Raw genomic sequence first — 14,554 nt, forward strand, 5'->3', positions numbered from 1 at the left:
CTTTAATTCCACAGCAAGGCCAAGTAATTTGACTGGGACCAAATCACAGGCAAAAGTAGTTCAGATCAAACTGTGGTCCAGCTGAATGTAAAGAACCAGTGTGTAACAATTAGGGGATCTATTGGCAGAAATTAATTATACTATTAATAAGAATGTTTTCTGTAGGGTATAATCACCTGATAATAAGAATTGTTGTGCTTTTGTTAGCTTAGAATGAGCCGTTTATATCTACATTAAACGGGTCCTCTCTCCACGGAGCCTGCCATGTCGCACCGCCATGTTTCAACAGTAGCCTAGAACGGACAAAAAACAAACACTTAACTTTTCCTGCTTGGGTCGGAGTCAATAATGTTATTTGCTCCCATCGCCGCCACTCTCTCTCTCTTGCTTCACCACTCCTCACGTACACACACACTCTACCTTCTGGCTCTGCTCCAAATGGCTCTAGAGAGGGTCATTCGTGTTTTCATGTTGGCCACCGTAGCTCTCCAACACGTTTGGCACACAGGAGAGGCTTCAGTTGGTTGCAATCTCCTCACCTCACCGCTAGATACCGCCAGATCCTACACACTGGACCTTTAAAGGTTGCTCTCATACACTATTTTTAGTTTGTGGTTGCTCTGATCAATAGTTATTTATTACCTGCATCATAGCCGTGACATCACGTCCTTTTTCGGAACTGTGTGCGGGGCAATGTCGTTGAATGGAAACCTTATGTGGTTGCACCTTTACCCTGACACACACATTGCTGCAGTATCTTTAGACTGTTAGCCATGCAGGCAGCCCAATCATTTATTTAACATCATCACAGTTATTCTCAACCATGTGTCACCAACACCTCTATATTCTCTCTCACTCTTGACTCCCCCTGTGTCTCGGTACTGACAGTTAGATAGATTAGTCAGATTTATCAACCTTATGTCCAGGCCGTAATGCATGTCAGCCTGAGCTCTGGCTGCCAAATGACAATAACCCTGAGAATAGAGGATAAACCGCACTCCGATTACATACACAAACATGCATGCAAGTGCGCACACACACACAGAGCATGGAGGTACATGGACGGAGCAGAGCCCACAACCCAGACTGTGTTTTACCTCTAAAATCCATCTTGGACTGAGAGATAGAAAAAAAAGAAGAGATGTGAGACAGTGAGAAGGAAGAGTCACATGGATGGTTGAAGGGGATATTGAAATGTATAGGGTTACCTAGAGACCTGGCGGGCATGTTTATCAGCAGATCTTAATCTCAGCCAAAAGAACCGCGTTCCCCACAATTCATCATCATTACTCGCCCCACCTGCCACATCCCTCTCTGACCGCCTCCCTCCTGCTCCTTGCCTCTGATACAGGCTTCTGTCTGTGGGAATCTAGCCAGAGACCCTATAACATTCACCTTGGGGTGGTCCGGGTGTCAGCCATGCGATCTGTTTCGCACACATAGTCACATGTACATACCTGCAGGCTAGGATAGGACCCCCTCAGTGCCCCCTGAGCTCACCTATCACCTGTCTGGTAAAACCCCCAGTATGTTAGCGAGCCTTTCTGCTCTGTCACTCACTATTTGTGACCAGAAAGCACATACAAACATACAAGTGTGTGTGTGGAGGGATGAGTTTACCCCTCAGGGCCAGTAGAACCTGGGTCATTTTTTTCCCCTGGAGGTTGGAAGGGGGAGTCTGGTTGAGGTCAGGGGTCATAAAGTTTAGGTGTATCAACAGAGAACGACCACCACTGATCCGTCGCCTGTTGACACCTCCTAAACATTAACAGCTCGCTCATGTAGCTAAGCTCTTCTCTGGCTGGCCAGCAAAGAGGCGAATTTATTCAAAAGAACACCTGCTCTGCTGGATTAAAATCTGGCCTACAGCGTAGCTGCCTACAGTGTCAACTCCTCCATTCATCTTCCTGTTTCTATCTGATGGGGAGGGTGTCGGCCATTAGATATTAGGTGGTGCAGCTTCGTTGGGAGCAGGTTTGGGCTGGGAGGCAGTGGGAGCAGTAGGAGGTCCAGATTTATTAGGGAGCTCAGACTAATATTTACGTGACCTGCCAGGACCCCAGGGGTGTAGAGACAGAGAGGGAGAGAAAGTATGGGTATGAATTGCAGCGTCTGCATTGAGGGGAAAAAGGGGATTACGACACAAAACACTTATCTCCTGAGACCTACAGCAAAAACTGTCATTTCCTATAATGGTTCACCGCAACTCATTTTGATAGCGATCACCCCTATAATATCACAGCAGGAACTCTAGTTCTTTTTTCCAAGGTCCAACAGGCAACTGGTCGCCCAATCAATTCTTTGACCTGGAAAGTTGCTGAGTAAAAGAATAAAACTGGAATAATTCCCCACCATTGGCGGAAGAGTATTTCAGAACTCACTCACCGTTGCATGTAAAACATTTCCGGTGCTCCTACAATTGCTCCAACTACTGATACATGCAACCACATGCAGGTTGACCTCAATGAATTTTCCGTGAGTAGAAAGCCCATGTGACCTGACACAGCACCAATTTGTCATCCCTAATTCATCTGTGATATAACTCACTCACTGCTAGGCCGGAGCTTAGTGTTGTACGACTGAATATTCCACAGGTTCGGCTCACAGACACGAAGGTTAAAGAGGACAAAGAGCGCCGGTGCTGAGCCCGAGTCGGACATTTAAGACGCGGTGAATTCTTCACCGTACAAGGTGTGGGCTGCGATGTGACGAGGTTTGCGTGTGACAGTGTGAGTGTGTTTATCTCCCTCCCTGTGTGGGAATTTACAGACACACCTCGCAAGGCACAAACAACAGTGACCTGGAAAAATAGTCGAAATTCCACCAACATACCAGGGAATCTGGGGGTTTGGGGCTGACAATACACACTGACAACGAGAGACAGAGGTGTGGGAAACAGAGGAGATACAGGGTCAGGGTCAAATTGTGTAGGCCTCACAGACATAGATACCAGTGAGTGATACCAGCTGACACACACTGATGCTGACACTAACAGTGATACCATGGCTACCTGAGTGACATTGATAGATAGTGCTGAGCCATCCCAGCGTGCACGCACAATCAAACCAGCTCATCCCTGTGACTTTTACTCAGCATTATGTTGCATAGAGGTGTAAGAAAATAATGATACACATGAGTATTGTGATATTATGTTTTGTGATGCTGTATCGATTCTCCATAACACTGTATGTATTTTTAAGTAACGTCTTAAAAATCTGACGCTATTCTGTCTTGCAGAGGTTGTAGCAGGCTCAGTTTTAAAGCTAGCATAAAAGTACTGGCATCACATGAAACTAGAAAACCTGAGGAATCCATTGGTATCAATACTAGTCTAGTATACTAGCTTGTCGCAAAGGAGGTTAAATAACACTCCGAAGTTACGCTAACTTTTGGCGAGGAAAAGCTGGCATGGCCATCTTCAAAGGGGTCCCTTGACCTCTGACCTTAAGATATGTGAATGAAAATGGGTTCTTCCCTTTACAGACATGCCCTCTTTATGCTAATCCCATGCAGTTTTGGGCAAAAACCATGCATTTTTTTGCATGAATGTGTTATTTTTGTCTATTCTAAAATTATGTATTTGAATATTTCTGCAATCCCTAAACAGTCTTGGAATTGCATAAACTGGGGATGACTGTAAAGTTGAGACTTTTCTGCATCCAATGAGTCCAATTGTATTCATGTGTGATGATGTTAGTCCCCATAGTAGCCGTTTCACATAGCGACTATTTTTTACTCCCATTTAATGTATATGGTGGTGTGTTCTTTTTACTATGACTGTTTTCCTAAAAATGTATTTAAAAAAAAAAAAAGAAGCAATTATTGCCTTGCTTACAGTATTGAAATACATTGAATCATTACCCCTGTATCATGATGTGTATCGGATCGCCAGATTCTTGCCAATACACAGCCAAAGGGTTGTATGTCTCCTCTGCCACGGGGAAAAAAATCAGACAGACGCCACTTTAAAGGGTCTAAACACTGAACAAAAAAGTAACATAAGGCCGTAGCTTTTTAAGTGGCAAATGGGTGAAAAGTGAAAGCATCTTCTGGAGTGTCTACCTGTACTCATGTTCACAACTGTGTGTTTATTGTTGCTTAGAGTGGAGAAGATGTGTTTACCACATCACTGGAGCCAAAGTCCCACTCCCAGTCTCCGAGACTCCTCACCTTTAAAAACACAAACCACCAAAGATGCACACAAATTCACTCGTGCAACGAATCCTAAACTCACACCACACAAACAAACACTCTCCGTGTGGAATGTCTTGTTTGTGTTTTTGAGTTGCAGTTTTCCTCCAATCTTCATTTTCCTGCTCATCTTCCTGGAATATACCGTATGTTCTTGTTGGCACTTAGATTGGCCCAGGCATAGATTTATAGAAACTTGGGATGTGTCTTTTGCACAGTCAGTCTGTTGATGCCTGTAGTAACAAGCCTCCACACCACCCTCGACTGGGCTTCACCTTCTACCAGCATTGAGACAGCTGATCGAGAGCAAGGACACAGTACAGTAGCCTCAGTCGCTCCATAAACAGTGGTAAACAGAGCAAGCGCTCGGCATGAAATGGAGGAATACTGCGTACAAAACGTTTACACGGAGCTGCCACGGGAACAATATCATTTCAGTTTTACAATAAAGTGCTGGTGTAACAAAAACAACAGAAAGGAAACTCATCTGTCCCTCTCTCCGTTCAGAGTGACTTGTTTATGCCTCGGCCTCCCACTCTCTGTAAGGAGATAATTCAATCAAGTATAATAGAGCTTTCACACAGGCTTAACCCAGCTTTGATACTAATGCTACAACACCCGAATCTGGAGCCTGATCTCATATATCTAGAATTTTATACTATTACATGTCAATAGATGAGAGGTTTCACTGTTATCTGGACTTTGTTAACACAGATTTGAAATCTGAGGTAAATTTCAACTGGCTACTTTAAATTAGAGAATACTGTTTATACACCGATCAGCCATAACATTAAGCGACTTTGACAAGGGCCAAATTGTGATGGCTAGACTACTGCATCTCCAGAACTGCAGCTCTTGTTGGATGTTCCCGGTCTGAAGTGGTCAGGACCTACCAAAAGTGGTCCAGGGAAGGAAAATCGGTGAACCGGTGACAGGGTCAGACACAAGGCTCATTGATGCACGTTGGGAGCGAAGGCTGGCTCGTGTTGTCTGATCCAATAGAAGAGCTACGGTAGCTCAAATTGCTGAAAAAGTTAATACTGGGAAAAGTAAATGCTGGTTCAGATAGAAAGGTGTCAGAGCACACAGTGCATCGCAGTTTGTTGCGTATGGGGCTGCGTAGCCGCAGACCGGTCAGGGTGCCCATGCTGACCTAATGTTATGGCTGATCGGGGTACTTGTTCTATATCTAAGTAAATTTGATTGTAGGAAATTCTACTGAATGCAGTGTAACTGGCCATAAAGATACTACAATAGGATAGAGCCATAGACTGTATAAAAGAAGTGGATGTAGTCACCGTGACGTCACCAATTGGTTTGTGGACTAGCATTTGAAGCCTTGAGTTCTGCATTTTAACCGTCACCCTCTTTGTTTTTTGCAACCAGAAGTGACACGAGAGGGTGGAGCTAAATACAACCAAACGCTGAATTACACATTTTAGGCGACCAAATAGGTTATAATTAACTTTCATGAACTGAAAACACACTGTGAAACAAAAAAACGGACAACTCCCAGACCGGACAACGCCGTGGTAGCGACCTGTCAATCACAAGGTAGCCACGCCCTAAAGCATCCCCTGCTTTATGGTCTATTTGACTCTAAATGGGACCATAATTTACTAAATGAACATCATGCTGTATTGAAGAAGACATGAAACTAGAGAGTGAGACCATAAACTCATGTTTACAATGTTTACTGAGGTAATAATAATTTCAAGTGAGAAGTAGTCATTTTCTCACAGACTTCTATACAATCAGACTTCTTTTTGCAACCAGAGAAGTCGCCCCCTGCTGGCTATTAGAAAGAATGCAAGTTTAAGGCACTTGGCTTCACTTCCTTCAACCTCTGTAATGTATGTTACATATTGTCATGTGTAAGACAATAACACAGTACCAACCAGCTGTGTAATTACAGACAAAAGCTCAGGAGAGAAGCAAAGCAGTCACAACATATTGGTGTCCCAATGCCTAAAGGTATTGTGGTATTTTAATTCGCCAGACAGGCTTGGAGACACCACACCTTGTTTTGGTAACGTTGTCCATATCCTCCTCCAGTAACTAAAGCCAACAACTGACAATGTTTTGATTCACTGAAAAACTGCTTCTTTCTTGAAGAAGACTGTGGGGGCAGGCAGCAGCACCAACGTCACTGTACGTTAAGGTGTACATTATAGATCATACATCCAACGCATGAGCACACATGTAACGACATACGCACGCATGTACACTGCAAATGCAAACATTCACGCCAGGTACGCACAGAGGGGTGTAGATGCATAAATCACTCTTATATGTTTCATGGTCTCACGAAACCCCTTGTGCAGGAAAAACTATGCCACTATTCACATACATATACTGTATACAAACACAAAAAGCACAAAAAGCTAGCTGTGTGTGTGTGTTAAGTACTTCATTATTGGCTTGGAGCTCCGTCTCTATCAAGTGTTTGAACCGGGATAGTTTAGGGGAGAGTAAACAACAGTCTAATGTGTTTATCAGACACTAAAGCACACACCAACAGCTGTTTACCACACAGCGAGCCAAGCCGCATACAACAACAGCAGCACGAGGATAACATGTAAATCTGATGGAGTTGCACGCTTTAAGGGAGGGTGATGCTGAAGGGGGTCTGTGTCTTGGATTGGTTAGTGAATATGGCCACCCTGCATGTGAATATCCACCTGTTGAAACACACTCTCTCACCTTATAGTTTAGAGCAGAGGTTCTCAACCAGGGGTCCGGGGACCTCCAGGTGTCCTTGAGAGAGTTCCAGGGGGTCCCCAGAAAATTGGGGTAATAGTTTATTTTCACTATTTAATTCACTATGGAAGTGAGCCCAATGTGAGTAAGAGTTATAAGAGTGACTATTCTGATCCTAGGTTTCACACCCAACTATAGTTGACTACTACATATCTAACAACAAAGATATTTTGGTCCCTGAAGCAAATTCTTATCAAATGGGGGTCTGTGACCCAATGTGTATCTATTTAGGGGTCATTGACACGAAAACGATTGAGAACCACTGGTTTAGTCAAAGAGGGAGAGAGAATGAAAGCTGTGTACGCCTGAAAAGCCTCCTACTACTGGTAAAAAAAAAAAAAAACTAAACATGATTCCACTTCACAAGAATACACCAGACTAAACTACATGCAGATATACACACAGGAAAACCTGAAGAAACAATTACTCATCATGATTATACATACTGTGCGCACAAAAATACAGCAGATGTCACCACAACCATCACAGTCACAGCCTCCACCCCTGAGATTTAACTGACTATATGTTCATTAGTTAGTTAGTTTAAGAAAGAGACTGTTTGTGGATGAGTTACTAAAACCGATGTAAAATAAAAATGAGAGATCAATTACGGGGATTCACATGAGGATGAAAAAAACATATAACTGCAAGCAGCTACGCGTGAGGTCCTCGCCCAAACACAAATAGATGAAATATTGCAACTCGCCTATTTGTCCTCTCAAAGAAACAGCGAGGAGCATCACCAAATGTGGTCTGACGCACTTTGTGTGCTTCATTGGATGGGTCTAGCATTAACTATTTAGGTTTGCACATCTTCAGTGTCAATGTTGTTTGTGTGTCTTGGCCAAATGTATGTGTGTGTCAAAATTGCCTGAAATAGAAAACTTACTTTATGCATCCTTGTGTCCACGCTCCTTTGTTCTCCAAGACGCGATCTGAAAATAATTAAAAATACAAGAAAATATTTCGACATTTTTAGAAATGTACTTTTATCGAGTTAGATGGGACGGTCGATATCACTGTCGTGTCATACAGCCTGTTAGCTTAGCTTAGCACAAAGACTGGAAACAGAGGGAAACAGCTAGCCTGTCTCTGTCCAAAGGTAACAAAATCCACCTAGCAGCACCTCTAAAGCTCAATAATTAACACCACCAGTGACCTCCTGTCATTTCTGCTGGTTGCCTGACAACCTCATGCTGATGACAAGACCCCACGTGAAACCATGTCATATTTTTTTATGTACAGATTAAACAAACAAGATTAGCATAGAATAGCATTTCATGTGCTATTCAATCTGGCTTGTTTAATCTGATGTGCTACTTTTAGTGTTTGTATATATTATGTGTGTGTCCATAGTGGAGCTGTACAGTTGCAGTATGTCAAACATCTATTTGTGTCCCATGGGCAGACCTCACGCATTGCTGCTTGCAGATATATGTAAAAAGAAAATGGTTTGAATCCAGTTGGGGACATTTGTGGCATCGCTCTCCCTCATTTCCTTTCATCTCTATACTATTGTTATCTAATAAAGGAATAAAATACCCCCACAAAAATAAAAATAAAACATGTCTGGAGGGGATCTTTAAATGTGTACAGTATGTGAAGATTTGTTGCTATAGTAGTAAGCGTTGAGGATTTATGTCACTCTTCCTGATTGTGTCTTTACTGTCCACTCAGAACTAGCAGTATCTTTGGTGGTGGCATCAATATTTCTGTCAACATCATCATCACCAGCAACTGTCCAGCCCTCACACACACAAGATCATTACCTTGAGTATCATGCAGCCATCTCTGCCAACTGTAAGGAGGATGTGTGGTTGAGTGTGGGACTGAGCCCAGAAGAGAGCGGCCTCTTGGGTGTGAGGAGGGCTGGATGAGTGTGGCGCTCAGCCCTGTCTGGATCCAGGAAAGAGTGCGATGCGAGATGGGATGGTAGGAGATAAGTCCACTTCAGGAAACTCAATGGGACACTTCAGTGCAGGCGCAGCTCTCACCCCGAGCACTGTCTGTCTGTCTGCCTGTCAGGACAGAGAGAGAAAGGGACTTTGATAATGAATTCAACTTAGATCAAGATTCTTAATTTGATTAAGAAATACTCTCTTCAGTCATTCATTACTAAGGTGAGTCATTTTTGGTCTGGCTAGTACCAAATACACAATAACGTGGCACTGACGCGATAACAGCAGAGTGTGTATGTGTGTGTGTGTATGCTCAGGCTGCAGGCCCAGTGACAGAGACAGATTGGGTGTCTGAGAGGGACAGATAGCCTTACAGCCAACCTCCACTCACTCATTGAGTGAGATAAAGAGGAACATTCACACACACACTTCTCCATTGGCATCCGACCAATCGCGTTGAGAAATAACTCAACCCTTAACACGGACAAATAGGTGTGGATAAGGCCTGCGTTGGGTCTGCAGAAAATTGACGATTCATCACGAATTTCAAACAAACAGATTAGAGGAAGACTGTTGTGGTATTCAAATGGACTTATAGGATTTGCCTGTGTATACACTCCCGCCGTGCTGTGTGAGACCCGCGAGGGCATGCGAGTACTAGAGTGTGTGAGGGTGCCAAAAACAGTGACAGGCCATTCTTCTGCAAACAGGTTTTCAACAAACTCTTATCTCTCTTTTTGCTCTCTCCTCATCCATTCCCAACAATGCCCTTTGATTACATTCCCATCACAAATATACTTGCTATATTAGTCAGTGTTATAATAGGACCCTTTAACCAGCTATTACAGTGCATCAACAGAAAACTGGACACAGTTTATGCTTCTGTGGAAAAGCAGCGCTATGGGTGTGTGTGTGTGGGAGGGATGGTCCTGTGTTTCTGAGTGACCTCAGTGGCCCAGGCCGCCTGTCTATTAGAGCAGGGGCTATTAGACCATCAGAAAGTGGGAGCATCCCCTCTCGCCATGGTGATAAGATCAAGGCATTCCGACGGCCAGAGCGGTCATTACCCTGCTCTCTAGCCCATAATGTCCCTCCATTAAAACACTCCGTTGCCATGGAAATGCAGCTGCGGCCGTTTAAGTCATTTCTTTTGCTCTGCTGTCTCTCTGGGTCATTGACACACAAACACACAATGCATCGACATGTCGTCAGATAAACAGTCACACATGCACGCTGCTATCAGGGGGCACTATGTCTCTCTCTCACACACACACGCTCTGCTGTCTGGGGTGTGATTCAGGCTCATGTGGGGTCGTAGGCCGCCAGGACAGCGAGAGGATCACTGAGTCAGTGTCCGCGCAGCAGGGCTGATCGTACAGTAAGACAATCTGGACGGCTGAGTCATCATGCGGTCTGATAGCATCCAGCTTTCAAACACAAACATGGGGCAGGCAGACAGATAGGAGGCTGACAGAAACACACACACAAACAGCACTAACACTGATCAGGATAAACAAACACCTCTGGTTGTTCTGAAGATTTTGTGTCAAACAAACCCGACCCCCTGTTCCTCTAATCCTCATTTGGCCACTTCCAAACTTTCTTCGGAGGCATCAGTAGACACCTCCATCGCCCCAGATACACACGCACACACAAACTAACCCCTCCTAAACCCCCAAAAATTCAGCATAAAGATTTACCAAACCCTCTAGTGTTGCTCCTGAGGAACTATTGCACATATTGTACAACAATATTTTACCTAATTTAGTCCCTGTCTGTTGCTCTTTAGGTATTTATCATTACTTTATTTGTATTGGTATGCACCTTACAGATTTCTGCACACTTAGTTTGATTGTACTTTGTGCAATGACAATAAAGAAATAATGAAATATGACCTAAAGATATATAAAGTAATAATATCGTAATAACTATCATGGTGAAAAACATTCTAGAGCTGGGACGATTAATCGATTAGTTGTTAACTATTAAATTAATTGCCAACTATTTTGATGATCAACAAAATTAGTTTGAGTAATTTTTTCAAGAAAAAAAAGAAGTCAAAATTCTCTGATTCCAGCTTCTTAAATGTGATTATTTTCTGGTTTATTTACTCCTCTATGACAGTAAACTGAATATCTTTAAGTTGTGGACAAAACAAGACATTTGAGGCCGTCATCTTGAGCTTTGGGAAACACTGATTGACATTTTTCATAATTTTCGGACATTTTATAGACCAAATAACTAATCGATTAATTTAGAAAATAATAAACAGATTAATCGACAATGAAATTAATTGTTTGTTGCAGCCCTAAATCCTTCCCTCACCAGATTCCCTCCTCTACTTACTGTTTAATGTCACAACACAAAACTCGTTTAACCTGACTTGACAGGTTACATGTCTTCTATTTCTTTTTTTATGATGAGGCTCTGTGTTTGGTGTGACTGATATACAGATATGTGATTAATATAATAAATATGACACCAAAACAAATATAAATATTTACAGAAATATTATAGTGCTACCATAAATATTGTGATACAGTCACTCTAAGCTCACAAAGCATTACAGACACAACCCAAGTCAGTGATTCTCAAAGTGGGGTCTGCAAAATAATTTGCTATAAATTATAAAATTGTGCTGTAACATTAAAAAAGGGCATATAAAACAAGCATATTGTGTCCATTACTCCCACCCACATTAGATTATTAAATGACCCTCCGTTTAAAAGTATATAAGTGGTGCTAACATGATTCAAATTATGTTCTATGAAACAAGTCTGAAGTATTCAGGTTGGAAAAATTTTAGAAAACAAAAAGTTCCAATGGCATCGAAGAGTACAAATGGTGGTACACATTATGCTTAATCAGAGTTATGAAGAGGGGGTCCTTGGAAAATTTTCTCCCTGGTCCCCCGGCCCCAAAATGTTTAACAAACCCTACCCTAAGTCCTTATAGAGAAGCTACTATGAATAGTGAAGACACCAAATTGAATCAAGTCAAATTCATCTTAATTCAGACAGCATCTTTCAAGGCTGCAAACAAATTACCTCACAAATAAACTACAAAAGAGATGAGAGAGTGAAAGCTACCATTATGTAAAGCCGGCTTAAATTGTAGTCCTTTCATTTCAGAAATTCAGCCAATAAATTACACTTACACACACTGAGCAAAAATGAGTCTGCGTTGCCCCCTAGTGACAACAACTGAAACATGAGTCATTAAACATTAAACTCATTTGGCATCACAGTTCTTTCTGTTCAGTGCCATCAGGACCAGATTTCAAATGAGTTTTCCTGAGGTTTCACGCCTTCTCCCCCACTTTGAGGGGCAGGGGTCAAACACATCTTCTTAATAGCTCAAATACATAAACAAACATACATTTTATGCATTTCTTGCATTATTTAACAGGCTGATTTATGCAGGAACAGAACAGAAATACAAACATACATGGTAGATGTTCTCTCTTTATAGATATTTTTAGTTTGCATGAAATGATAACAGTTTTACATGCACACAGTGGTGGAACGTAGCTAAGTACATTTACTCAAGTACTGTATTTGGGTAAAATTTTGAGGTTTCCAAAATTTCTGCTACTTTATGCTCTATACTTCCTTCTACTCCACCACATTTTGGAGGTAAATATTGTACTTTTTACTCCACTACATTTGTCTGACAGCTTTAGTTATTTTGCAGATTCAGATTCTTACAGTTTTTCTCGATTGTTTACACACATTTTCTGAAAGCATGCCTCATACTCTCAGAACTCTACACACAAATCAAAAAAGACACACACAATGGGCAAAACCCCTCAATTCTCCTGCAAAATTAAACTTTACATTCAAAACAATGTTATTTCTTCTCAAAATGGTATTTTGTTTTCAAATGACACACACACACCATCATATGAATAGACATTTATAAGAACCAGTTGAACACTGATGTGCTCAATGTAAAACACTATGATGAATGGAAAACACTTCTTCTCCATTCATCATAATGACTTAGGCCCTTTTTTTGTTCAGTGTTACACTTACTACAGACAGTACATACATAAGTGTGTTGTAAAATATTTTAGAATATTGTTTTTATACTCAGAACACACAAATACACGGTAACAAATATATTTTATTTTCCCCACAAAAACAATGTACACAGTGTACATCCCAACCAACACAAAGTTGCACATACAGTGGTCTACATACAAAACAACAGAAGAATTTACTGCATACAGTTACAGTAAAAAAAAACGAAAAAAAAACTATGCTGCATCCTCTCTTCTGTTTCGGTCTGGCCACAGCACCTCATCCACATCACAAGCAATGTTTTCCCTGGCCAAGCAGCGGGGGAAATATCGCTTAGCATGTCGAATCCAGCCATGAAATGCATCAACTGATTGCTAATTGTAACACTGTGTGACAGGTGTTTGCCCATGTGATGAGTCAGTGTGCATAGTAGGGCAATTGACTTTAGAATTTTGAATGACAGTGTGTTCCTTGTGAAAACGAGATTTTCTTCATGAAAATTGTGCCAAATGCAGAGAATTGTGTGTAGTGTTCTGAAAAAAGTGTGTTTTAGAACTGCAATTTGAGTGTAAAGCAGGAATTGTGCTTGTAGTTTAGCAGAATTGGTTCAGGGGGTTGGTGCATGAGTTACATGTTGTGGTCATTGTGTGTCAAGTACCAGTATTTGTGTGTAAACAATTGAGAAAAACTGTAATACAAAATATAACTCGAACTATTTGTGATGTATTACTATAGGTTAAAATACCCAGCAGTGTATAAAACAAATACAATTAGTAGGGATGCTAGGGATGTTATCTGTCTTTCTCTGTATAACATATTTTGGTCTTTTTTATATTATGTCCCTGCACATGTCTTCACTTGTTTTGTAATCACTTTATAACACAATAAAAAAGAAAAAAAAGAAAGGTGTCCCTTATTTGTGTAATATTAATGTCCAACATTTTGCAATATTACTTATTTTTCTGTTTGTTAGCTTACTTTACCTTTTTTATTTTACTTATCTTATCTTATTTACTCATTTTACTAAATGTATCTTACTTAATTGTTATTCTATTAGGCACTGGTGCTAGAAATAGTACTTTTTTATTTTATACACTTGTATTTTATACACTTGAACTTGTTGTAATTTTGTTGTATTTTTGAGCAATCTCTGGCACAAGAATTTCCTTCGGGATTAATAAAGTTCTATCTTATCTTATCTTATCTTATCTTATCTTATCTTATCTTATCTTATCTTATCTTATCTTATTTGAGGATATAAACTAAGTAATAATAATTTTGGGGTTTATTTTGGGTACAGCCATTGGTCCAGTCTGGTCCACGCATGCGCAGAACAATTATGCCAATTAGGCAGAGAATTAAACACCTGTTGTGTTGAAGACAGTTTTCCACATTGATTTGTTGTTTTTCTTCACCAAATTAATCTCAATATTACCCTAAAAACTCATATTAAGTGACTCCTAACCATAACCTAACTTAATTCCTAACCCAGCCACGGAGGGCAACGAGGCTAAGACAAAAACTACTGGAAGATAAGTAAACATTATGTGCAGAGGAAACCATGGAGGGGAGAACACTCACATTCTAGCTACAAGCTACCGAATCATAGTTTGAGTGTATCATAGCAACGGCAGGTGATGCAGCATCACCTGCCGTTGCTATGATACACTCAAACTATGATTC

General features: G+C 41.2%; 1 long non-coding RNA gene across 1 annotated transcript; it reads right to left on the reverse strand.

Moving 5' to 3' along the window:
• Positions 1-7,748: 7,748 nt before the first annotated feature.
• On the reverse strand, positions 7,749-14,395 carry LOC141772086 (uncharacterized). The gene is made up of 3 exons (XR_012594848.1): positions 14,238-14,395; positions 8,721-8,969; positions 7,749-7,886 (listed from the first exon to the last, which is right to left on the reverse strand). It is a non-coding gene; the product is annotated as an uncharacterized LOC141772086 (long non-coding RNA).
• Between the last annotated feature and the right edge of the window lie 159 nt (positions 14,396-14,554).

Source organism: Sebastes fasciatus, chromosome 8, assembly GCF_043250625.1.
Source record: "Sebastes fasciatus isolate fSebFas1 chromosome 8, fSebFas1.pri, whole genome shotgun sequence".
Taxonomy (NCBI): Eukaryota; Metazoa; Chordata; class Actinopteri; order Perciformes; family Sebastidae; genus Sebastes; species Sebastes fasciatus.